Below are 27,329 nucleotides of genomic sequence, written 5' to 3' on the forward strand. Positions count from 1 at the left end.
TCTGTAATTTTTGAGCACCCAATTCGAAGCACTTGGAAGCTGATTTGGTTCGACTGTTTCCATTGCGCGAGACATATTACGTGTGACTAAACGCGATACTGTCTTGTCGAAAAGTGATTATGTCGATAGTTGATAGAAGAGGTCGAAGGAATAAAGGTGTAGCATAACCCTTCCATTCGTACATAAACATTGATACATTATTCTGACTTACCAAATTGTTATTAAGAATTCGAATCTTTTATAAATATGTAATATTCTAACAACCTTACGAATGAGAAAAACGATTTTACACAACATATTTTGCATGAATAAAGAAGTTTTTCTTTGAAATAATGCAAAAATAATTACTTATGTTTTTCAAATAAAACTGTTCTGTGTGTCATAATAACCATAATTATAGAATTTGCGCTCACAATTTCGAATTTATTGGTTCTACAAAAAACGCAATTAATACATACATTGTAGAACGATAAATATGCGCGCGCTAGCATTTCTTTTCCCGACGCGAACGTATTTTGATGTGTTATTGTCGCCGTCGTATTGTCAAGACGTTCGGTTTGAATTTCCTATGAAATCACGATGTTTTCAATCTCGATAACTTCAATTTTGAGCTTAATTAATTTATATAGTTAAATACTCGTAATATAATGAAGTAAATATTCTTCGGATCTGCTAGAACATGCGTTAATACTTAACGTATCGCGTTCAAAAACAATTTCCTCATTTCATCATTAATATTGAATATATGTATAGAAAAGAATAAAAAAGTGAAAAATATAAATTTTTACTTTTAGTAAAAAATAAAGTAATAATAATCTCGAATTGAGATATTCCTTGTCAAGTAGGTTCACACTGCATTATATCTAATTCTTCCAAGTTTAATTATTTATGCCATTATTTATGTATCATTTTAGCTCACTGTATTTTATCGAAGTAACAAAAAAATAATTAAAAATAAAGAAAAGAAAAATACATAGTTGTTTTTTAAACTAGCGTTTTAATGATTTTATACATTTAATTATCCACTTGAATTTACTACGCCTACTTATACAACACGCTGTACTGCGCACCCTTATGTCTCGTCTCGTAAAAATCAAAGTTATTTTGTACAATTAGTTTTGACTCTTTAGCTGCAAATTAAAATGAAAACATATTCACTGCGAAGTAAATTATATTCACACAATTACGTGATAATGATCCGAAACGAGAAAAAAAAGTGAATTTTAATATGTTTGAATTATATATTTTTAAGGCAATATTCGTGTATTTTTTGACATGCGTTTAAAATGAGGAAATTAAGAAAGGCAAAAGAACAATCTGATCACTCTTGTCAAATGCATTTGGTCTTTATGATTTTTTTATTACATGCCGAACATTCAGTCTTGAAGAAATGTTTTGAATGAAAAATCAGAAGCTAAGAAATTTACGAGATGATTTTTACAGAATAAACTCTTATACTGTAAGATCGTCTCGCCGCTACTTTGGTCGTGGTAGTAAATATCACTACGTACCGATTATTACGTTCGTTATTGTTAAATACCTAACAATCATATAAAATTCTAAATACGATAAAGTCATTATAACTTTTAGTTTATGAGCTAGTTTATGTACAAAATTAACATGCGTGACGATAGCGCGAGCTTTTCCGCGCGCACTCGACGGGGATTTTGATATTAAAAGTCCTAAATCTTTCAGCTTTCAAAATTCATCTTCCCTAAAGATGCCTTTCTAAACTCTCGAATTCTCAGAATATCATCATTGGTCCCTCGAATTCTTAATTCAAAATATTAAATTTGTTATTCTTGCGAAATGTCAGTTACGATATATCTTTCTCCAACGTATATTTTTCTAAGACACTGTGTACTTCATTCGGGACTCTCGAAACAACATGTTGACTTTATTTCGTTTAAACATGATGCCGAGCGTCCGTTATCAAATCTTAATTGACATTCCTCGACAAATGTCATGCCATTGAGAAATGTATCGTTGCGAAAAAAAGTTGTATGATTTAAATCAACGCTAATCTTAAAATTTTTTTATATAGAATTATTTTGCAGGCAAATGACGCATTAAAAAAATTTAACAAAAATTCTCGAACACATCTCTCTTAGAAGAGTCGAAAATTCAATTCGTTTAAAGTAAATTCCTTCTAATTCATCTATTCTTTTGTAACGACAAAACAGTAAAGACCAGAAGACGCAAAATGAATAATCGTTTCATCGTCGTCGACTTGGCTCTTCACAAACAATCTAGTTTTACAGTCGACATACTTCGCAATGGCGAATCAAGTTTCGGGACTCCAAGTTGTGCAAATTATTCTCGATATGTGGAAACGTTTCATTTTTGAAACGACATACCAAATCCATCTAAATCGCATCAAAATTAAAAAATTAACTATTAATTAAGAATTAAAAACAATGTCACAATTCTTGATAAATATAATATTAAGATTGATAAAAAATGAGATAAAAAATACAATATTGATTCCAATTTATATCACGATAATAAATTTAATTTCAGAAAAATGTAATTTTGTCTAATTTTATTTCTTTATCAGAATGTTGTCTCATTTATTCGCTTTTATTAAATTTAATTTAACTTTCAACAACCAAGCAAAATTGTATAATTTACGAAAAATCTGCGCGTGCCTCTATAAAACAGTTTCCACATATCAAAACTCATCTGCATTCTTTATAATTTAGATTACATCTCACTAATCACCGATCAATTAGATCGATCTTTCCTCCGGAGAAGGTTTCATCACATTATCAATTTCCACTCGAAGATTGCTGAATTCCTGAGCACTCGGACTATACGTGCCGCGTGTAACGCGTTTCTTCCTTGCCATCATGAAGAACGCTATGAAAAAGCTGATGATGATGAAAAAAAAACAGCCCACAATTGGACCAACGATCACTGCTATGTCGATGGCTTGGCTACTAAATAAGTACTCCCGCTAAAAAATATTGATTAAACACATTAGTATAAAAATAATTTTTTATTAATTGTTAGTTTTAATCAATATTATTTATAAGAAAGTAAAACTGTCGAGTAATAAAAACATAAAACGCAAGAGCGTAATTAATTTTAATAAATGCAATGGGCATCAACTGCAAAAATTTACCGGTTATAAATTGTGCTCAATTCTGACATAAATTTAAGACAGTGGTATACTGAAAACATTTTGCGTATTCTTATTAAGTTATCAGAGATATATTGTGTACACGAGTTAATTTGTTTTTTCTCATGGAATCTCTAATCTGAAAAATGTCACCTTACCTCGGTACAATTTAGTCCCGTGTATTCAGAAGTGCATTCAGAAGTGCATTCACATTCGTATCCGCCATCTTTGGCACACCTGCAGGTGCCACTGTTCTGACGATAATTCTAATAAAGACAAAACAAGATCATCGTTGAAATAAAAAACAATATGTCACAATATTATGTTCGTCTTAATTTCAGTATCATAAATTTACTAAAGTCAAAGAATTTTTCCAATTTTATTGATTCAATTCTAATCAATCTTGTTAATTGTTCTAATTCTTTAATTTCTATGAATATTCTATTCTCTAAATTTTTTATTCAGTTCTATATCACAATCCTTCTAAATTCTTTTCTATTTATTAATTTGTAGAGAACTTACCTCCTGGCAAGGATCCAACATGGCGCAATTGTAGCCGCAGTAGCCAAAATTGCAAACGCACTCGTAACTACCAGGCCAGCAGATTTTGGACCTGCCATGTCCACAATCTGTCTGCGAATTTTCGCATTCGTCTATGTCCTCGGTGCTATTGCCATCGGTGTATCCGGTTCTGGCAGTCGCATGTGAAGTTGTTCACCGCGTTGAAACATTTGCCGCCGTTCTTGCAGGGTAGTTCGCCCTTGAGATCCGGCGCATTCATCTATGTTCGTCTCGCAGTACAGACCGGTGTAACCAGGAGCGCAGGTGCATCTCGGTTGCTACGTGATAATAATTTCATAACATATAAAACTTCTGTTTATCAATTAAATTTAAGAATAAAGTTTTTTGACTCCAGAATCAATAATGACAATCAAAATCCACCGATTCCCTAAGCTTGAGATTTAAATTTGACAACATGTATAATATTTCAACATATTAAACTAAACTTTCTCAAGTTTAGAAAAAAATCAAATTATGCAATAGTAATAAAAAGCAGCAGCGATTTAAACTTCAGCAATTATAAATCCTAGAGTCTTCGAAATTATAGTTTTATTACATATTCATAATTCGTTTCTAAAAACTCGCATCTACCGTTCTGGCATCTCTGACCAGGTAGAGTACAATAAAGCGAGTTACAAACTGGATCGTCGTAACCAGGTCGGCAGTTGCAGGTGAAGTTATCGCCTGTCTTCGGGTTCGGCGAGTCGAGACAGGTCGCACCGCGCATGCATGGATTGTTCTCGCATGTGATCAGTCGGAATTTTTCGCACAAATCACCGGTAAACTGGTCTGGTCACTCGCAGTGGAATGAGCCTGACACATTCACGCACACACCGTCGTGTTTGCAGAAATTCAGCATCACGCACTCGTTGATATCGTTGTCGCATCTATAACAAAAAATAAGAGTTAATAAGAAAGTGTTGCAATAAGTTCGTGATCGTAACTTAGATCACGTCAGAATGTAGTGTTAATCATGCATGTTTGGTATATATTCAGTATTTTGATTGCAATGTCCAAAATAAATCGTTTAACATAATAAGTCGACTGAATATTTCAAAAACATTACTGTAGCCCTATAAAGTTTGGTTCACGTCAGTAATTAATTTATAACAAATCTAATATTTAAAAAATAGTATTATTTACAGCATAATTTTTTCCTGAAATTTGTCATTCTTGCAATTAGAAGTTTTTGTACAAAACAATTCTGATTTTATAATGTAATACTTTTTAAAAATATTTCTCTCTCGATTTTAATAATCGAGTTTCACACTAAAATCATGATTGTCGAGTTCAGAAATTCTTGAAAAGTTAATGGAACAATTATACTAATTAACGTAAATACTAATAAATTTTAAATTTATTGCTGATAACATCAGGGTGTGTTAATATTTTTTTGTGAAATAATGCTAAAATATCACAATCCCTTTGTCATCACAAAAAATATTAATCTTTCATAAAACGTGAAATGATTTCAACATGAGAAAATACTAACAGCCATCCCTGCCAGCAGCTGTCGCAGATGCAGGTGTAATTCGCGATGCCGTCGACGCATGTCGCTTCGTTTCGACACTTGTTGTCGATGTACTCGTCGATGTTAAAGGAGAAGTCATCCTCGGCATAGCCGGCTGGACATTCGCATATGTAGCTGTTTGCTTTATCGAAGCAGTAGCCATCGTTTTTGCAGTCGGTATCGAAGCACAACAGACAGCCGATACTGTCGAGGTGAGTGGCATTGTCGTTGCTGTGCAACGTCAGAAACTCCAGCGGCGTATAGTTCGCATTTTGACACGCATTTTTTACACTTCTTCATTCGTGAAGTAGTGCAGCAGTATGCTGCCGATGCGCACCTGACCTATACAATCCTTGAATGGTTCTCTTGAGGAAAGAAATAAAATTTATAATAATTCTTTAGTTCTAAGCAAAGAGCGCTTAAATAAAACGTTTTACACTGAAGAAGATTCAACACAAAAAAGTTAAAAAATTAATTAAAATTTAAGGACGGAATTTTTTAAACTTGAGAATCTCAGAAATGAAGATTTTATGTATTTCAAAAATACTAAAAGCCGAACAATAAAAGAACTTTCCCAAGCGATTAAAATGTTTTTCTATTTTCCTTCATATTTCAATACCAACCACAGTTCAAAGTATCGATTCAAAGATTACAATATTTTAATAAAATAGTTGCATCGCATTCTGGAATATCTAAAAACCGTGTGTCCCAATATGATACTCACCGGACATCAAACTGTGCAGTGAGATTGTCAGTCAGGCGGTTGTCAGTCTGTGTTCACCATAATCCACACTGTTCTTTTCGATTCCGTCTCTCCTATCGTGTTTCGACCCGATAGTGACGTAAGTGTGCTTATCGGACAAGGCACTGGACAGTCCACCGAGAGTGACTATTCCTGTCACCAGGAGATCGTGCCACAGCTGGTAGTTGAAGTTGGCGCTCGAGCGAAACTGCTCTTCGACCGGATTCGCGTAGCCGCACTCCAGAAAGTTGTTGTTCAGCTTGATGAGCAGCGACGTCCAGATGCCGTCGGGCTGGGCTTTGCCGAAGGATACAGTGCCCTGGTTTTCCAAGTCGAGCTGCCAAGGCACAGTGACATTGTCCTTGAAGACGGACACGGTGAAATTTGATCGTCCACGTGCGACGCCATGTGAAGCAGCGTACCGCCGGTGTTGAATCTGTACGTGATCTGATGACGCCGAGGATCGAGTTGGCGATACACTCGTAACCGTCGTCGAGGTTCTGGCAGCACGAGCCTGCCGGGCAGCCCTGTAGCTGGCAGAACTCCATTTTCTGACAAGTCTTGCCGCTGTAGCCACGCGGACATTGACATCAGAAGTCGTTCGACGATAAGTGACACGTGCCGTTGCACGAACTACTTACGCACACGTCATCCTACACGACGCCCACAAGAATCTTCACGTGGTCAAAGAAGATGTTGCCGAACTGAATGAGTATGGGAATGTCCGACGCCTAGAAAAATACAGAAGACAAAAATGTCTTGAATAAAAGTACGTTGATGAAGCATGAAAAGGCTGAAGCAATAATTATTGACAATTTTTGCATTTTTATTCAAAAGAAAGGTTTTATGAATTAAATTAATCCTTATGAAAAAAATGTTAATCAAGGTAACAGTTAAGATCTGTTGTATTTTAAAATAGTAGAAAAAATAGAAGAATAATTCAAAAATTGCAAGGATCAATGTTTGAGAAACATTTTTAAAAAATAGAATTGTTTCCAGCAATGTAGAATTTCAATATAAAAGACTTTGAAAAAAATTCCTTTCAAAAATCTAAATAGAAATCAGATAAATTCTTACTTGATATATGTATTGATAAAAATAACATTAAAAATTAAAATATTTTTTCAGTCACCTACGGCGAAAAAAATTCCAAGACCATTGTTCTCGTGCCGTTCAATGTCATCACATCCTGGATGATGCACTTGAAGTGAACTTGCGGCGCCTGTTCCTTCTCCATCTGCCTGCTATCGACGGCCTGGCGAATGTATCTAGACACTTGTGGTAATCCGACAAGGTAGAAAACGGTTACGTTCATGTCTCCCGTGGCGCTGATCGTCTTCCGGAAGTGCTTGGTGCCGTTGATCTTCACTTCTAGGAGAGTAACGTTTCTTGTCACTTGAATGAGATGGTTGTTTTCGTTGTTGAGCCTCGCGCCGTCGACGTACAGCCGTCAGTGATGTTGCCAAACTGGAAACTCACGCCCAAGTTTCCGTCCCTCAGCTGCGCTCCTATGTACGTCCTGTCCTGAGGCTTCAGATCGTCCTGCGGATCAGTGCCCAGGTAAAATATGTCACCGTGGCTCTCTCGCGTGCTGATGAATGTGGAGATGTCAACGACTGAATTGAACCCGTTTAAACGTGTCGCTAATCATCAGGGTCACATAACCGTTTGTGATGTTCTCGTAGTCGAAGGTGCCGTTGCAGAGGTCATGTTGTACTGACAGGTGCGACCGAGATAAGACGCTCGTACTTGCATTTGAATTCGCGCCAATTGTCGGTGCAGTGACCGCCGTTCTCGCAGAGATTTGGTGAGCATTGAGCTTCGCGGGGACAGCCTGATTCTATGTTCTCCATATATACAGTCTTCGACGTAATACAAGAATAAACCTAAAATCCGCATGGAGATGTAAAAAATTGTTCTAGAAAAGGCATTTCGGAAAATTTCTTACAAATTATCAACACATTCTAATTGATAATCTAAAAATAAAAATTTCAATATCTGCAAAATTAAAAACTATTTTTCACAAACTTTTACTCGGAAAAAAATAAAATTATGTTTAGTACACAAGTTACGTGGTTAATTAATGTATTTCTAAATAAATATCATTAATAAATAAATCGAAATTAAAAGCAGGCCAACATACCCATTCGCCGTTAATAATGACATCTTCCATGCAGCCAATGAAGAAGGTGAAAGAGGGTAAGCGAGATAACCTTTTCAAAAAGTTTAAAGAGCTGCTGTAGTTGCTGTTTACGTAAGTCGTAGAAAAAGACGTGCAATTCGACGAATTGGAGCTTTCGTTAGGACTGATAGGATAGATAGTCTGCTGTTCGTTGACCGAAAGGATAAGATGAGTTGCGTTGATCGCCACAAAAGCCTTTTGCCACGTGGAATCGTTGAGTCCGCTACCGACGAAAACTCCGTTTGTTCAATATGCTCGAATATATGTTGAGTTTGCCGTTGACCAGCTGAAGAATATAAATGGTCCTTGCCAATCGCCAGGAAACCGTTTGGCAAAGTAGTCCTGAAGCGAAACTGAATGCCATAGCCCTCGTCGCGCGTAGTGTTCACCAGAATGTACGATTAGTCGCTCAGAGACATTGTCGTGCGAATTCCTGCGAATTCGTTTACCGACAGAGTTAGATATGTTGCACGCGAGATCTTTCTTCTAAACATGTTTACGTATTTTTTTCCGTACAAAGCGCTTCGAAAAGAGTGGATGCGATAAAGTATAAATGTAAGTGGTGAATTTATGTATTTAAAGACAAGATTTTCTAAAAACTTTGTTAACATCGGAATGGAAGAGCTTTGCGTAGTTAAGTAAAGATTGCTAGCAAATTTAAAAATTTGATAGTATGTGAGTTATAAAGAAATGCTGTGTGTCAAATGTAAAAAATAGTGCTCCTTAATTATTCTAAGCTATGTTAGTCAAAATTAAACAATTCCTTATATCTAAAAAGTGTTAATTCTTAATTGAAAATCTAATTAAAAGCATTCAAAATCGTTTAAGATACTCAATAGATTTTAGAATATTAATTCGCTTTTTGTTACATAATATTTATGTAACTTAATTTTATTGAAATTCTTGCTTTACTCGTTTTATTAATTTTGTACGTTTAATTGTTCACTTAAAAGAAAAATTGTAACACTTCCTTACATATTAAATTAAAGAAAGGTGCGCCGTATTGCACATTCTTATGTTTCATCTTTTAACGAACAATTTATTTTGTTTCTGTAATTCTTTGGACATTTTTGCTAAAAGTTAACGTACGAATATACTTATTACAAAGTAAATCACTGTATATTATATTTCAAAGACTTTATCGTAGAAATTATTGTAATTTCATCAAACTTATTTATAATCTTATAAACATAAAATCGATAATTACATGTTAAATATATTTTAGCTTTCATACATATATAAAATTAATCAAATATACTAATGTTTTGTCTGGGATATTTTGGGATAAAATGAAGAAATTATTTGTTTTAAAATGCAATTTTATTAATATGCAGACAATGCGTTTTTCAACGCATTGTCTGCATGTTTCTTAACTATAATGAATACATTAATAGTCACACACAAATTTTAGAAAACATACAACTTTAAAATTTAAATTGACAGATATTGCTGATTACTCGTACAATACATTTCAAACACCTCTGGAGAAATTATAACAAACCGAAGTTAGATAAAGCAAAAGTAAAAAAAATGAAATAGTATAAATATGAAAATATCTTACAAATATCGTCCTTACATGAACATCACTGCTCAATTAAAAAAATTGATTTGCTTTATAAATTTATAAACAAACTTATAATCGTAATATTAAAGAGTACTTTCTTAATTAATTTATAAACATTATATATTTATAAAATTAAGGTACGTCTTCGAAATATAAATTGATAACTTTGCTTATAACATTTTAAGCATCAAACTGCTTTATACAGACGTTGAAGATAATTTCTTTATACATTTCAAATTAATTTAACGATCAAAGTAAAGGCTGACGTTATTGTTGTTTGTGGCTCGGTCTCAATTCGACTATCATCATCTCCATTGTCAAAAGTATAGATACATCTATTAAAAATTTAAAAAAAGTAATAAAAACATTTAATTATTCGATTTTTATTGATCTTATTATGTAAGTATTGACACTCAAAAAAAAAAAAAAATTAATAATAAACAATATTAATATCAATAAAACTTACCGCCGTTTCTTCAGTTTATTTCACGGCTTGTTGACGGTTTGCTGTATGGTGTAGATCTTTCTGTTCTTTTTCTTCGCATTGCTAGATCATCTTTTGGTTGTGAGACATTTCCTGGCCCTGGGTCATTTCCTGGTCCTGGGTCATTTCCTGGTCCTGGGTCATCTCTTCTCATCAAATTATTATGCTCATGTTCGAATATGTGATGGAATAAGTGTTTTGCAGGCATAAATTCAAAGTCATAATTATTATCACATAAAACGCAACGTCCTTTAAAATCATCATCATCATTTTGGATTCTTGTCACAAATTTGCAAAACCATTTGAAGTTATGAATATTGTTATTATCATCTCCCATATGATGATGATCACGCCAGGGCTTACTAATCGAAAGCAAGGAACACATAAAATCACATATAACACATTGAATTTTCTGTTGCCGTATAACTTTCCTCCAATTTTTCCAATATGGATCTTGGTGATAAAATTGAGATCTGTTTATTTCCGAACAATAAAATCGTGTTTCTGTTCTATTTATATGTTCATCAATTATTGATGTGTCGATGCTACTAAAAATATGAAGACAGTTTTTACATTTTGCTCGAAATCTCGTCATTAATTCATATTTCCTTCTCACCCAATTTATAGCTATTTCGCGATATTCCACGTCGCTGAACTTCCAATCGGAATCGTCACATGCTTTTAAGAACAGCTTCAGTCCAATTAAATCTACGACATCTAATGTCGCTAAACTTTCATTAAATGGTAGTTCTTTCCCCCATATTTCTGAATGCAACATTTTAAAATGCAAGAATATGATTTTATCAAACGCTGTAATTTGATGGCGTTGTTCGTTGCGTTCGCAAAGAATACAAGACGCAGGAAACGAACAAGCACTATCCATTTTAAAATATTTGAACACCCAGTTATAACTGATGTCGGTTACAATTCGTCCTTCTTCTGCGGAATGCGGGTGATCGGAAGTATCATCGTTGACGGAAACAAGTTTTCCACATACAACACATTCTAAATCGTTTGAAAAGCCAGTGTGTCTAAAATTTTTCCAACGATTATCTTCCTGCGTCTCTTCAAATTGATAAGTAGTTTTATGTTCGCGTTTTATATGCTCCTGAAGAACTTCTGTGTCGACAAAATAAAAAATTCCATCACACTCACGACAAGTTGCTTCAAAATTCAACAGTCTGTAATTTCTGAGCACCCAATTCGAAGCACTTGGAAGCTGATTTGGATCGACTGTTTCCATATAGCGAAACATATTGCGTGTGACTGAACGCGATACTGTCTTGTCGAAAAGTGATTATGTCGATAGTTGATAGAAGAGGTCGAAGGAATAAAGGTGTAGCATATCCCTTCCATTCGTACATAAACATTGATACATTATTCTTACTTATCAAATTGTTATTAAGAATTCGAATCTTTTATAAATATGTAATATTCTAACAACCTTACGAATGAGAAAAAAGATTTTACACAACATATTTTGCATGAATAAACGAGTTTTTCTTTGAAAAAATGCAAAAATAATTACTTATGTTTTTCAAATAAAACTGTTCTGTGTGTCATAATAACCATAATTATAGAATTTGCGCTCACAATTTCGAATTTATTGATTTTACAAAAAACGCAATTAATACATACATTGTAGAACGATAAATATGCACGCGCTAGCATTTCTTTTCCCGACGCGAACGTATTTTGATGTTTTATTGTCGCCGTCGTATTGTCAATTCGGTTTAAATTTCCTATAAAATTACGATATTTTTAATCTCGATACCTTCAATTTTGAGCTTCATTAATTTATATAGTTAAACACTCGTAATATAATGAAGCAAATATTCTTCGGATCTGCTAGAACATGCGTTAATACTTAACGTATCGCGTTCAAAAACAATTTCCTCATTTCATCATTAATATTGAATATATGTATAGAAAAGAATAAAAAAGTGAAAAATATACATTTTTACTTTTAGTAAAAAATAAAGTAATAATAATCTCGAATTGAGATATTCCTTGTCAAGTAGGTTCACACTGCATTATATATCTAATTCTTCCAAGTTTAATTATTTATGCCATTCTTTATGTATCATTTTAGCTCACTGTATTTTATCGAAGTAATAAAAAAATAATTAAAAATGAAAAAAAAATAAAAATACGTAGTTGTTTTTTAAACTATGTATGCGTTTTAATGATTTTGTACATTTAATTATCCACTTGAATTTACTACGCCTACTTATACAACACGCTGTACTGCGCACTCTTATGTCTCGTCTCGTAAAAATCAAAGTTATTTTGTACAACTAGTTTTGACTCTTTAGCTGCAAATTAAAATAAAAACATATTCACTGCGAAGTAAATTATATTCACACAATTACGTGATAATGATCCGAAACGAGAAAAAAAAGTGAATTTTAATATGTTTGAATTATATATTTTTAAGGCAATATTCGTGTATTTTTTGACATGCGTTTAAAATGAGGAAATTAAGAAAGGCAAAAGAACAATCTGATCACTCTTGTCAAATGCATTTGGTCTTTATGATTTTTTTATTACATGCCGAACATTCAGTCTTGAAGAAATGTTTTGAATGAAAAATCAGAAGCTAAGAAATTTACGAGATGATTTTTACAGAATAAACTCTTATACTGTAAGATCGTCTCGCCGCTACTTTGGTCGTGGTAGTAAATATCACTACGTACCGATTATTACGTTCGTTATTGTTAAATACCTAACAATCATATAAAATTCTAAATACGATAAAGTCATTATAACTTTTAGTTTATGAGCTAGTTTATGTACAAAATTAACATGCGTGACGATAGCGCGAGCTTTTCCGCGCGCACTCGACGGGGATTTTGATATTAAAAGTCCTAAATCTTTCAGCTTTCAAAATTCATCTTCCCTAAAGATGCCTTCCTAAACTCTCGAAATCTCAGAATATCATCATTGGTCCCTCGAATTCTTAATTCTTGAATTCTTAATTCAAAATATTAAGTTTGTTATTCTTGCGAAATGTCAGTTACGATATATCTTTCTCCAACGTATATTTTTCTAAGACACTGTGTACTTCATTCGGGACTCTCGAAACAACATGTTGACTTTATTTCGTTTAAACATGATGCCGAGCATCCGTTATCAAATCTTAATTGACATTCCTCGACAAATGTCATGCCATCGAGAAATGTATCGTTGCGAAAAAAAGTTGTATGATTTAAATCAACGCTAATCTTAAAATTTTTTTATATAGAATTATTTTGCAGGCAAATGACGCATTAAAAAAATTTAACAAAAATTCTCGAACACATCTCTCTTAGAAGAGTTGAAAATTCAATTCGTTTCAAGTAAATTCCTTCTAATTCATCTATTCTTTTGTAACGACAAAACAGTAAAGACCAGAAGACGCAAAATGAATAATCGTTTCATCGTCGTCGACTTGGCTCTTCAACAAACAATCTAGTTTTACAGTCGACATACTTCGCAATGGCGAATCAAGTTTCGGGACTCCAAGTTGTGCAAATTATTCTCGATATGTGGAAACGTTTCATTTTTGAAACGACATACCAAATCCATCTAAATCGCACCAAAATTAAAAAATTAACTATTAATTAAGAATTAAAAACAATGTCACAATTCTTGATAAATATAATATTAAGATTGATAAAAAATGAGATAAAAAATACAATATTGATTCCAATTTATATCACGATAATAAATTTAATTTCAGAAAAATGTAATTTTGTCTAATTTTATTTCTTTATCAGAATGTTGTCTCATTTATTCGCTTTTATTCAATTTAATTTAACTTTCGACAACCAAGCAAAATTGTATAATTTACGAAAAATCTGCGCGTGCCTCTGTAAAACAGTTTCCACATATCAAAACTTATCTGCATTTTTTATAATTTAGATTACATCTCACCAATCACCGATCGATTAGATCGATCTTTCCTCCGGAGAAAGTTTCATCACATTATCCATTTCCACTCGACGATTACTGAATTCCTGAGCACTCGGACTATACGTGCCGCGTGTAGCGCGTTTCTTTCTTGCTATCATGAAGAGCGCTGTGAGAAAGCTGATGATGATGAGAGAAAAACAGCCCACAATTGGACCTACGATCACTGCTATGTCGATGGCTTGGCTACTAAATAAGAGCTCCCGCTGGAAAATATTGATTAAACACATTAGTATAAAAATAATTTTTTATTAATTGTTAATTTTAATCAATTTTATTTATAAGAAAGTAAAACTGTCGAGTAATAAAAACATAAAACGCAAAGCGTAATAAATTTTAATAAATGCAATGGGCATCAACTGCAAAAATTTACCGGTTATAAATTTTGCTTAATTCTGACATAAATTCAAGACAATGGTATACTGAAAACATTTTGCGTATTCTTATTAAGTTATTAGAGATATATTGTGTACATGAGCTAATTTGTTTTTTCTCATGGAATATCTAATCTGAAAAATGTCACCTTATCTCAGTATAATTTAGTCCCGTGTATTCAGAAGTGCATTCACATTCGTATCCGCCACCTTTGGCACACTTGCAGGTGCTACCGTACTGACAATAATTCTAATAAAAACAAAACAAGATTATCGTAAAAATGAAACACAATATCTCACAATATTATGTTCGTCTTAATTTCATTATCATAATTTTATTAAATTCAAAAAATTTTTCCAATTTTATTGACTCGATTTAATCAATCTTGTTTAATGTTCTAATTCTTTAACTCCTACAAATATTCTATTCTCTCCATTTTTTACTCAGTTCTACATCACAATCCTTCTAAATTCCTTTCTATCTATTAATTTCTAGAGAACTTACTTCCTGGCAAGGATCCAACATTGCGCAATTGTAGCCGCAGTTGCCAAAATCGCAAACGCACTCGTAATTACCAAGAAGATTTTGGCCCCTGCCGTGTCCACAATCTGTCTGCGAATTTTCGAATTTGTCTATGTCCTCGGTGCAATTGCCATCGGTGTATCCGGTTCTGGCAATTGCATGTAAAGTTGTTCACCGCGTTGAAACATTTGCCGCCGTTTTTGCAGGGTAGTTCGCCCTTGAGATCCGGCGCGCATCCATCGATGTTCGTCTCGCAGTACAGACCGGTGTAACCAGGAGCGCAGGTGCATCTCGGTTGCTACGTGATAATAATTTCATAACATATAAAACTTCTGTTTATCAATTAAATTTAAGAATAAAGTTTTTTGACTCCAGAATCAATAATGACAATCAAAATCCACCGATTCCCTAAGCTTGAGATTTAAATTTGACAACATGTATAATATTTCAACATATTAAACTAAACTTTCTCAAGTTTAGAAAAAAATCAAATTATGCAATAGTAATAAAAAGCAGCAGCGATTTAAACTTCAGCAATTATAAATCCTAGAGTCTTCGAAATTATAGTTTTATTACATATTCATAATTCGTTTCTAAAAACTCGCATCTACCGTTCTGGCATCTCTGACCAGGTAGAGTACAATAAAGCGAGTTACAAACTGGATCGTCGTAACCAGGTCGGCAGTTGCAGGTGAAGTTATCGCCTGTCTTCGGGTTCGGCGAGTCGAGACAGGTCGCACCGCGCATGCATGGATTGTTCTCGCATGTGATCAGTCGGAATTTTTCGCACAAATCACCGGTAAACTGGTCTGGTCACTCGCAGTGGAATGAGCCTGACACATTCACGCACACACCGTCGTGTTTGCAGAAATTCAGCATCACGCACTCGTTGATATCGTTGTCGCATCTATAACAAAAAATAAGAGTTAATAAGAAAGTGTTGCAATAAGTTCGTGATCGTAACTTAGATCACGTCAGAATGTAGTGTTAATCATGCATGTTTTGGTATATATTCAGTATTTTGATTGCGATGTCCAAAATAAATCGTTTAACATAATAAGTCGACTGAATATTTCAAAAACTTTACTGTAGCCCTATAAAGTTTGGTTCACGTCAGTAATTAATTTATAACAAATCTAATATTTAGAAAATAGTATTATTTACAGCATAATTTTTTCCTGAAATTTGTCATTCTTGCAATTAGAAGTTTTTGTACAAAACAATTCTGATTTTATAATGTAATACTTTTTAAAAATATTTCTCTCTCGATTTTAATAATCGAGTTTCACACTAAAATCATGATTGTCGAGTTCAGAAATTCTTGAAAAGTTAATGGAACAATTATACTAATTAACGTAAATACTAATAAATTTTAAATTTATTGCTGATAACATCAGTGTGTGTTAATATTTTTTTGTAAAATAATGTCAAATATCACAATCTCATTGGCATCACAGAAAATATCAATCTTTCATAAAACGTGAAATGATTTCAACATGAGAAAATACTAACAGCCATCCCTGCCAGCCGCTGTCGCAGATGCAGGTGTAATTCGCGATGCCGTCGACGCATGTCGCTCCGTTCCGACACTTGTTGTCGATGTACTCGTCGATGTTAAAGGAGCAGTCATCCTCGGCATAGCCGGTTGGGCATTCGCATATGTAGCTGTTTGCTTTATCGAAGCAGTAGCCATCGATTGTGCAGTCCGTATCGAAGCACAACAGACAGCCGATATTGTCGAGCTGAGTAGCAATGTCGTTGCTTTGCAACGTCAGAAACTCCAGCGGCGTAATGTTCGCATTTTCATACACTTCTTCATTCGTGAAGTCATGTAGCAGTATGCTGCCGATACGCACCTCGCCTAGAGCCCTTGAATGGCTCTCCTGAAAAAAAAAAAAAAAGTTATAATAATTCTTTAGTAACAAAGAGCGTTCAAGTAAAAAGAAGATTTTACAATGAAGAAGATTGAACATTAAAAAAGTAGAAAAAGAGTTCCAATTTAAAGACGGAATTTTTGAGACTTGAAGGTCATTTTTCAAAATTGCTAAAAGCCAAACAATAAAAGGACTTTCCCAAGCGATTAAAATGTTTTTCTATTTTCCTTCATATTTCAATTCCAACCACAGTTCAAAGTATCAATTCAAAAATCATAATGTTCTAATAAAATTGCATCGCATTCTGGAATATCTAAAAACCGTGTATCAGAATATAATACTCACCAAACATCAAACTATGCGATGGGATGGCGGTTGTCAGTCTATGTTCACCATAATCCACACAGTTCCCCTCGATTCCGTCTCTCCTATCGTGTTTCAACCCGATAGTGACGTAAGTGTGCTTGTCGGACAAGGCACTGGACAGTCCACCGAGAGTGACTATTCCTGTTACCAGAAGATCGTGCCACAGCTGGTAGTTGAAGTTGGCGCTCGAGCGAAACTGCTCTTCGACCGGATTCGCGTAGCCGCACTCCAGAGAGTTGTTCAGTTTGATGAGCAAAGACGTCCAGTTGCCGTCGGGCTGGGCTTTGCCGAAGGATACAGGTCCCTGGTTTTCCAAGTCGAGCTGCCAAGGCACAGTGACATTGTCCTTGAAGACGGACACGGTGAAATTTGATCGTCCACGTGCGACGCCATGTGAAGCAGCGTACCGCCGGTGTTGAATCTGTACGTGATCTGATGACGCCGAGGATCGAGTTGGCGATACACTCGTAACCGTCGTCGAGGTTCTGGCAGCACGAGCCTGCCGGGCATCCCTGTAGCTGGCAGAACTCCATTTTCTGACAAGTCTTGCCGCTGTAGCCACGCGGACATTGACATCAGAAGTCGTTCGACGATAAGTGACACGTGCCGTTGCACGAACTACTTACGCACACGTCATCCTACACGACGCCCACAAGAATCTTCACGTGGTCAAAGAAGATGTTGCCGAACTGAATGAGTATGGGAATGTCCGACGCCTAGAAAAATACAGAAGACAAAAATGTCTTGAATAAAAGTACGTTGATGAAGCATGAAAAGGCTGAAGCAATAATTATTGACAATTTTTGCATTTTTATTCAAAAGAAAGATTTTATGAATTAAATTAATCCTTATGGAAAAAAAGGTTAATCAAGGTAACAGTTAAGAACTGTTATATTTTAAAATAGTAGAAAAAATAGAAGAATAATTCAAAAATTGCAAGGATCAATGTTTGAGAAACATTTTTAAAAGATAGAATTGTTTCTAGCAATGTAGAATTTCAATATAAAAGACTTTGAAAAAAATTCCTTTCAAAAATCTAAATAGAAATCAAATAAATTCTTACTTGATATATGTATTGATAAAAATAACATTAAAAATTAAAATATTTTTTCAGTCACCTTCGGCGAAAAAAACTCCAACACCATTGTTCTCGTGCCGTTCGATGTCATCACATCCTGGATGATGCCCTTGAAGTGACCTTGCGGCACCTGTTCCTTCTCCATCTGCCTGCTATCGACGGCCTGGCGAATGTATCTAGACACTTGTGGTAATCTGACAAGGTAGAAAACGGTTACGTTCATGTCTCCCGTGGCGCTGATCGTCTTCCAGAAGTGCTTGGTGCCGTTGATCTTCACTTCTAGGAGAGTAACGTTTCTTGTCACTTGAATGAGATAGTTGTTTTCGTCGAGCCTCGCGCCGTCGACGTGTAGCCGTCAGTGATGTTGCCAAACTGGAAACTCTCGCCCAAGTTTCCGTCCTTCAGCTGCGCTCCTATGTACGTCCTGTCCTGAGGCTTCAGATCGTCCTGCGGATCAGTGCCCAGGTAAAATACGTCACTGTGGCTCTCTCGCGTGCTGATGAATGTGGAGATGTCAACTGAATTGAACCCGTTTAAACGTGTCGCTAATCATCAGGGTCACATAGCCGTTTGTGATGTTCTCGTAGTCGAAGGTGCCGTTGCAGAGGTCATGTTGTACTGACAGGTGCGACCGAGATAAGACGCTCGTACTTGCATTTGAACTCGCGTCAATTGTCGGTGCAGTGACCGCCGTTCGCGTAGGGATTTGATGAGCATTGAGCTTCGCGGGGACAGCCTGATTCTACGTCCTCTATATATACGGTTTTCGACGTAATACAAGAATAAACCTAAAATCCGCATGGAGATGTAAAAAATTGTTCTAGAAAAGGCATTTCGGAAAATTTCTGACAAATTATCAACACATTCTAATTGATAATCTAAAAATAAAAATTTCAATATCTGCAAAATTAAAAACTATTTTTCACAAACTTTTACTCGGAAAAAAATAAAATTATGTTTAGTACACAAGTTACGTGGTTAATTAATGTATTTCTAAATAAATATCATTAATAAATAAATCGAAATTAAAAGCAGGCCAACATACCCATTCGCCGTTAATAATGACATCTTCCATGCAGCCAATGAAGAAGGTGAAAGAGGGTAAGCGAGATAACCTTTTCAAAAAGTTTAAAGAGCTGCTGTAGTTGCTGTTTACGTAAGTCGTAGAAAAAGACGTGCAATTCGACGAATTGGAGCTTTCGTTAGGACTGATAGGATAGATAGTCTGCTCTTCGTTGACCGAAAGGATAAGATGAGTTGCGTTGATCGCCACAAAAGCCTTTTGCCACGTGGAATCGTTGAGTCCGCTACCGACGAAAACTCCGTTTGTTCAGTATGCTCGAATATACGTTGAGTTTGCCGTTGACCAGCTGAAGAATATAAATGGTCCTTGCCAATCGCCAGGAAACCGTTTGGCAAAGTAGTCCTGAAGCGAAACTGAATGCCATAGCCCTCGTCGCGCGTAGTGTTCACCAGAATGTACGATTAGTCGCTCAGAGACATTGTCGTGCGAATTCCTGCGAATTCGTTTACCGACAGAGTTAGATATGTTGCACGCGAGATCTTTCTTCTAAACATGTTTACGTATTTTTTTCCGTACAAAGCGCTTCGAAAAGAGTGGATGCGATAAAGTATAAATGTAAGTGGTGAATTTATGTATTTAAAGACAAGATTTTCTAAAAACTTTGTTAACATCGGAATGGAAGAGCTTTGCGTAGTTAAGTAAAGATTGTTAGTAAATTTAAAAATTTGATAGTATGTGAGTTATAAAGAAATGCTGTGTGTCAAATGTAAAAAATAGTGCTCCTTAATTATTCTAAGCTATGTTAGTCAAAATTAAACATTTCCTTATATCTAAAAAGTGTTAATTCTTAATTGAAAATCTAATTAAAAGCATTGACAATCGTTTAAGATACTCAATAGATTTTAGAATATTAATTCGCTTTTTGTTACATAATATTTATGCAACTTATTTTTATTGAAATTCTTGCTTTACTTCTTAATTTTATCTCTTTTCTTCTTTTCTCTTTCAATAATTTAATAAGGTAATTTTTATGTCATCTATTTTATTAATTTATAAACTAATTTTTTCCATTTAACTTTCATTTTCGGAAATATAATATCCATCATAATTTTTTATTTACAATAATAATAATAATTTTTGATCTGATTTTTATCTAAAATTTTTTAATTTCAAGTTTTTCTTTTGTAGAAAAAAATGCATAAACACTCACATAATCGCAAACGTCCATTGGGGCAGCTGCAGTTGAACCTGTGGATGGTTTCGTCAACTAAACACTCAAAAAAATATTTCGCTGATGTAGTTAGATTTCTAGATATCGCAACAAGAATGTATCGCTATTTTTCGTATCTGTGAAAACATTGTTTGTCACATATAGAATTTATAGCAGTAATGTTCTAGCAATAGCTTCTGAAAAATTTAGGTACCATTGCTAAATGTTATTCATTGCATGATCTAACACGTGATTGATCTTATATAGATAGGCGCTTTAGAGAAACTTTCTTTTTTAAGTTCACAAACAATACAGATATATATTCTGTTTCTGTCATCTAAACTGATTAAGTAATTACATATGCAATATCACAACAGTTGCTAATCATTTATCTGTTTTAGTTAATTTTTTACACCTAGAAAATTTTAGCTATTATTGCAAGATCATTTTTTTGAGTGAATAAGGCCAACAAGTGCCACCATTCACACAAGCGTGTCTTTGACTGCTAAACAGCTTCACTGAGCAATTTTTGCCATGGTATTCCGACCCGCAGGTGCAAAAGTAGTCGGCCCTAAGGTCGGTGCACACCCCGTGCTTGCAGAGGTTGTACCTCTTGAATTCGTCAATTTCATGCTGGCACTGATCGCTCTCGTAGCCCACGTCGTACTCGCAGGTGTAGCCGCCGATACGATCCATGCAACTGCCCGGACAGCAGGGGTTGCTTTCGCATTCGTTGATGTTTACCTCGCAGTTCTTGCCAGTGACACCTTGTACGCAGAGGCACTCATACCTGTTCAGATTTCAAAGATTTAATTATCTCTTAAGTTTTGGAATATAAAAATTATTTTAAGAATCACAAATTTTAAATCAATTGCATTTAATCTTAAGTGTATGTTTTATCGACATTTCAAATTAAATTTTATAGTATCAAGCTTAAAATTAAAAATGGAGAAATGTTATACATTTTAAAATTAAGTTTTGCTTGATTAATGATTGTAAACAAAGGAATAAGAAAATGGCACGTTGAATTGTCGAAGGAGAGGATAATCAAAGATCTGCTAAGGAATTTGTTGCAGGACTTACCCACCCACTCAACACGTTAACAAGGTTAAAAACGGGCCTTACCTGCATAATAATGACACTTTTGTAACGTTTGTGGACCGAGCTTTTTTCCTTAAATCCGCCATTGCTATAAATAATATATGCTACAATGATTTTTTAAAATAACATTTATTTTATTGCGCATCATGTGGCAGTATCTACACACATTTCTATAAAGTGATTGTCGATGAAATCGGTGATGGCAAGCTAGAGATAGAAGCTTTTGTAATTCCAAATGCGCCGATCGACGATAATACGCCGTTTACTAATTTCCAGGGACCGTTGGTTTACATTCTAAGAAACTATTGTGTATATATATGTATATATCAAAATAGAGCATAATGCTAATATAATTAATTTTGATAGGTACCGCCCAAGATCATCGAACACGCTGCTGGGCTTTTATTCTTCGACAAAATATCGCGCAATAAACTCAACAAGATGAACAGCAATAACATAGGTTGGTTTTAACGATTGCTGAATTTAAAAGATTACAATTCTTCTGACGGTTAGAATTTCTATTTTTAAACTGTTTAAGTTGAAATTTTTAGTTAAGTTGAAATTTGGTTTTAGTTTTAGACATGCCTTCGAGCGCATCTCTAAGTCTAATCAATTAATATTCACACATCACTGGATATAATTTTTAAAAGTTTTATTATTTATTATATTCTTTATATTATTTTAAATGTATTATCTTTTATCGAAGTGATAAATACGTTTAAGAATATGTTTTAAAAATAAATAAATATATAGTTTTTTGAACTATATATGCGTTTTATTGATTTCGTTTATTTAATTATTCATTTAAGAGAAATTCTTACACTTCTTTACATATTAAATTGAAGAAAGGTGCGCTGTATTGCGCACTCTTGTGTCTCATCTCGTAACGAACAGATTTATTTTGTTTCTTTAATTCTTTTGACATTTTTGTTGAGACATTTTTGTTTAACGTAGAAATATATTTATTATGAAGTAAATCAGTGTATATTATATTTCAAAGACTTTACCGTAGAAATTATTGTTATTTCATCAAACTTATTTATAATTTTATAAACATAAAAACGATAGTTATACATATACTATATTAAAGTATATACTAAAGTATATTTATATTAAGTATATAAATATACTTTAGCTTTCACATATATATAAAATTAATCAAATATACTAATGATTTGTCTTGGATATTTTTTTTTGATAAAATAATGAAATTATTTGTTTCAAAATGCTATTTTATTAATGCGTTGAAAAACGCATTGTCTGCATATTTCTTTACTATATTCTTTATAATCAATACATTAATGGTCACACACAAATTTTAAGAAATATACAACTTTATAATTTAAATTAACAGATATTGCTAATTACTCGTACAATACATTTCAAACATCTCTGGAGAAATTATACCAAACTGAAGTTAGATAAAGCAAAAGTAAAAAAATGAAATAGTATAAGTATGAAAATATCTTACAAATGTTGTCCTTACATGAACATTACTGCTCAGTTAAAAAAATTGATTTGCTTTATAAATTTATAAACAAACTTTATAAATGTAATATTGAAGAGTACTTATTTCAATCAATTTATAAACATTATATATTTATAAAATCAAGGTACGTTTCTGAAGTATAAATTTATAAGTTTACTTATAACTTTATAAGAATCAAACTGATATATGCAGACGTCAAAGATAATTTTTTTATACATTTTACAATAAGTAATCAAAGTAAAGGCTGACGTTATTGCTGTTTGTGGCTTGATCTCAATTTCGCTATCATCATTTTTATTGTGTATCGATACATCTATTAAAAATAAAAAAAACTGATTAAAACATATAATTATTCGATTTTTATTGATCTTGTTATGTAAGAATTGACATTCAAAGAAAATAAAAAATCAATAATGGACAATAATATTAATATCAATAAAACTTACCGCCGTTTCCTCAGTTTATTTCACGGCTTGTTGACGGTTCGTCGTATGGTCTTTCCATTTTTTGTCCTCGATTTGGTAGATCATCTCTTGGTCGTGGGTCATTTCCTGATTCTGGGTCATCTCTTCTCATCAAATTTCGACACTTATTTTCGAATATGTGAATGAATAAGTGTATTGCAGGCGTAAAATCAAAGTCATGTTCTGGTTTACATGCAATGCAAAATCCTTTAAAATCATCATTACTATCTTCGATTTTTGTCACATATTTGCAAAGCCATGTGTAGTGGCGAATGTTATGATTATTATCTTCAAATTTTTTATGAAAATAGAAATTTAACAAATACTAATGTTTTGTTTTGGATATTTCTTATTTAATAAAATAATGAAATTATTTGTTGAAAAAATTTATTAATACGTTGTAAAACGCATTGTTTGCATATATCTTTACTTTAATGAATACATTAATGGTCACACACAAGTTTAGAAAATATACTCGAATAATACATTTCAAACATCTTTGGAGAAATTATAACAAACTGAAGTTTGATAAAGCAAAAGTAAAAAAATGAAATAGTATAAATTTGAAAATATCTTACAAATGTCGTCCTTACATGAACATCACTGATCAGTTAAAAAACTGATTAGTTTTATGAATTTGTATACAAACTTTATAAATGTACTATTAAAGAATACTTTCTTCAATTAATTTATAAAAATTATATATTTATGAATTCAAGGTGTGTCTTTGAGATATAAATTTATAAAGCTGTTTATAACTTTATAAGAATCATACTGACGTATACAGACGTTGAAGATAAATTTTTTATACATTTAAAATTAATTAAGTGATCAAAGTAAAGGCTGACGTTATTGCTGTTTGTGGCTCGATCTCAATTCGGTTATCGTCATCTCCATTGTCAAAAGATTAACTACATCTATTAAAAATAAAAAAAAATTATTAAAAACATCTAATTATTTAATTTTTATTGTTCTTATTATGTAAGTAATAAATATGCCACACAAAAAAAAATAAAAAATTAATAATACACAACAATATTAATAATATCAATGAAACTTACCGACGCTCCTTTTCAGTTTATTACACGGCTTGTTGACGGTTCGTCGAATGGTCTAGGTCCTTCCATTCCTTGTCCTTGCATTGCTAGATCATCTCTTGGTCGTGGATCATTTTCTGGTCCTAGATAATCTCTCCTCATCAAATTTCGACACTCATTGTTGAAGGAATAAGTATATTGCAGGCATAGATTTAAAGATATGTTTTTTTTTACATGCTATGCAATATCCTTTAAACTTATCATTATTGTTTTTGATTGGTATCAGATATTTGCAAGGCCATGTGTAATGACGAATGTAATTATTATCATTATCATGATGATGCTTTTTCCAGTCGTCCGTTATCATTGAAAACTCGTCGCCACATATAACACATTGTGCTTCCTGTTTCCATATAAAACTCCTAAAATTGATCCAATATGCATTTTTGTAATAGCTCCTAAGTCGATGGTTTTCTATATAATAAAGATTAGGTTGATCATTAAATATATGTTGACCAAAGCGTAATGTGTCGATAGTGCTAAAAATGCCAAAACATTTTTTACATTCTGCTCGAAAATTCGATTTTAATTGATATTTTCCTTTCAACCACTCTATAGCCATTTTGCGATATTGCCGATCACATAAGTCCCATTGGCCACAGTCATATATTTTTAATAACATCTTCAGTCTTTTTAATTTTACACCTAGTTTTTTTGCTTGTTGTTTACTATACGGTAGTCTCTCCCCCCATTTTTCTGGATGATTTTTTTTAAAATGCAAGAATATGGTTTCTTCAAACGTTATAGTTTCATTGCGTTCACAAAGAATACAATACGCTGAATAAACATAACTAATAACAGTCAGTCTAAAATATTTGAACACCCAGTCATAATCAATGTCAGTTACAATTTGTCTATCTGCGCGATGCTGGTGAATGAAGGTATCGTCGATGGAAACAAGATTATCACATACAACACATTTAACATCGTTTGAATCGTCGATTTTTCTGAAGTTTTTCCAACGCTCACCTTTATGTGTCTCTTCAAATTGATAAGTAGTTTTATGTTTGCGTTTTATATGATCCTGAAAGCCTTCTGTGCTGGCGAAGTAAAAAGTTTTTTGACACATTTTACATGTTGCTTGGAAATTTGACAGTGTGTAATTTGCTTGCACCCATTTCCGAACAGTTGGAAGCTCACGTTGGTTGATTACGTCCATTGTGCGAGACATATTGCGTGTGACTGAACGCGATACTGTCTTGTCGAACAGTTGATAGAAAAGGTCGAAGGAACAAAGGTGTAGCCTTTCCCTTCCATTCGTACATAAACATTGATACATTATTCAGACTTACCAAACTGTTATTAAGAATTCCAATCTTTTACAAATATGTAATATTATAACAACCCTACAATTAAGCAAAAAAGATTTTACACAACATTTTTGCGTGAATAAACAAGTTTTTCTTGAAATAATGCAGAAATCATTATTTATGTTTTTAAAATAAAACTGTTCTGTGTGTCATAATAACCATATAAAAAAAATTTATGCCCACTGTTCCAAATTTATTGGTCCTACAAAAAACGCAATTAAAACATTTATTGTAAAACAATAAATATACGCGAGCTAGCATTTCTTTACCCGACGTACACGTATTTAGATGTGTTATTGTCGCCGTTGTATTGTGAAAACGTTTGATTTGTATTTCATATGAAATCACAATGATTTTAATCTCGATACCTGCAATTTATTCGTACCAGCTTTACTGATTTATATAGTTAAACACTTGTAATATGAATTTTTTTAATAACATTCTTCTCATTTAAAGGTGCGTATCATGTGGCAGTATCTACGCATGCTACAAAGTGATTGTCGATGAAATCGGCGACGGCAAGCTCTAATAACGAAGTCTGTGTGATACACTAAAATGCACAATTGACGTTAATACCCCGCATACTAATTTCTGGGTATCGTAGCTTTGTATTCTGGGAAACTACTGTATATGAATATATGTATATCAAAGAAGCGTATAATGAACAAAAAAATAACTGATTTGGCGAATTTTATCCGAGAGCATCGAATGCGCTATTAGCCCTTCATTTTTCGAAAAAATATTTCGTGAAAAACTCAACAAGGTGACATCATAGAATTTTATATCATTTTTCCTAAAATATATCCTTATCGTATTGAGATGTATTGCAGCACCTTCGATTCTGAAATATAATTTCTTAAGCTTTCATTAGTGGTTTTATTATTACTATTATTAATTCAATATTGAAGAATAAAAAAGAACATATGACATATATCGTATTTCTTTCGTTGAAACTCGAGAAATATATACGAATGTCAGTGTTAACTATATTTTTCAAAATTACAAGGATCATAATGATATTCTTGCAACGTCGTTTAAAGCGCTGATAGTTTCTGTAATAAGATTTAGCCAACTATTATATTTTACTACAAAAATCGACATTATTGTGTATTTGCATCCATCAAATCTTAATTTTGTGACGCTTGCACATGTTTTTCTTGTAACAGAACGCATATAAATAAATGCAATGTCATTCTGCCGATATGTTCAATGAAATTGCTTTTTATCTGTGAAAAAATATTAAGGTCTTTTGTAAAGAACTTGTGTATATATTATATTTTGTTATAATAAAGAACAATTATTTT

The 27,329-nt window shown here is 33.3% G+C and overlaps 1 long non-coding RNA gene and 1 pseudogene across 1 annotated transcript; both read right to left on the reverse strand.

The window, feature by feature from the left end:
* Positions 1-977: 977 nt before the first annotated feature.
* On the reverse strand, positions 978-20,296 carry LOC105672462 (protein crumbs-like; annotated as a pseudogene).
* Positions 20,297-22,589: 2,293 nt separating this feature from the next.
* LOC136996917 (uncharacterized) lies at positions 22,590-26,924 on the reverse strand. The gene is made up of 3 exons (XR_001101835.2): positions 24,680-26,924; positions 23,601-24,535; positions 22,590-23,467 (listed from the first exon to the last, which is right to left on the reverse strand). It is a non-coding gene; the product is annotated as an uncharacterized lncRNA (long non-coding RNA).
* Between the last annotated feature and the right edge of the window lie 405 nt (positions 26,925-27,329).

Source organism: Linepithema humile, chromosome 6, assembly GCF_040581485.1.
Source record: "Linepithema humile isolate Giens D197 chromosome 6, Lhum_UNIL_v1.0, whole genome shotgun sequence".
Taxonomy (NCBI): Eukaryota; Metazoa; Arthropoda; class Insecta; order Hymenoptera; family Formicidae; genus Linepithema; species Linepithema humile.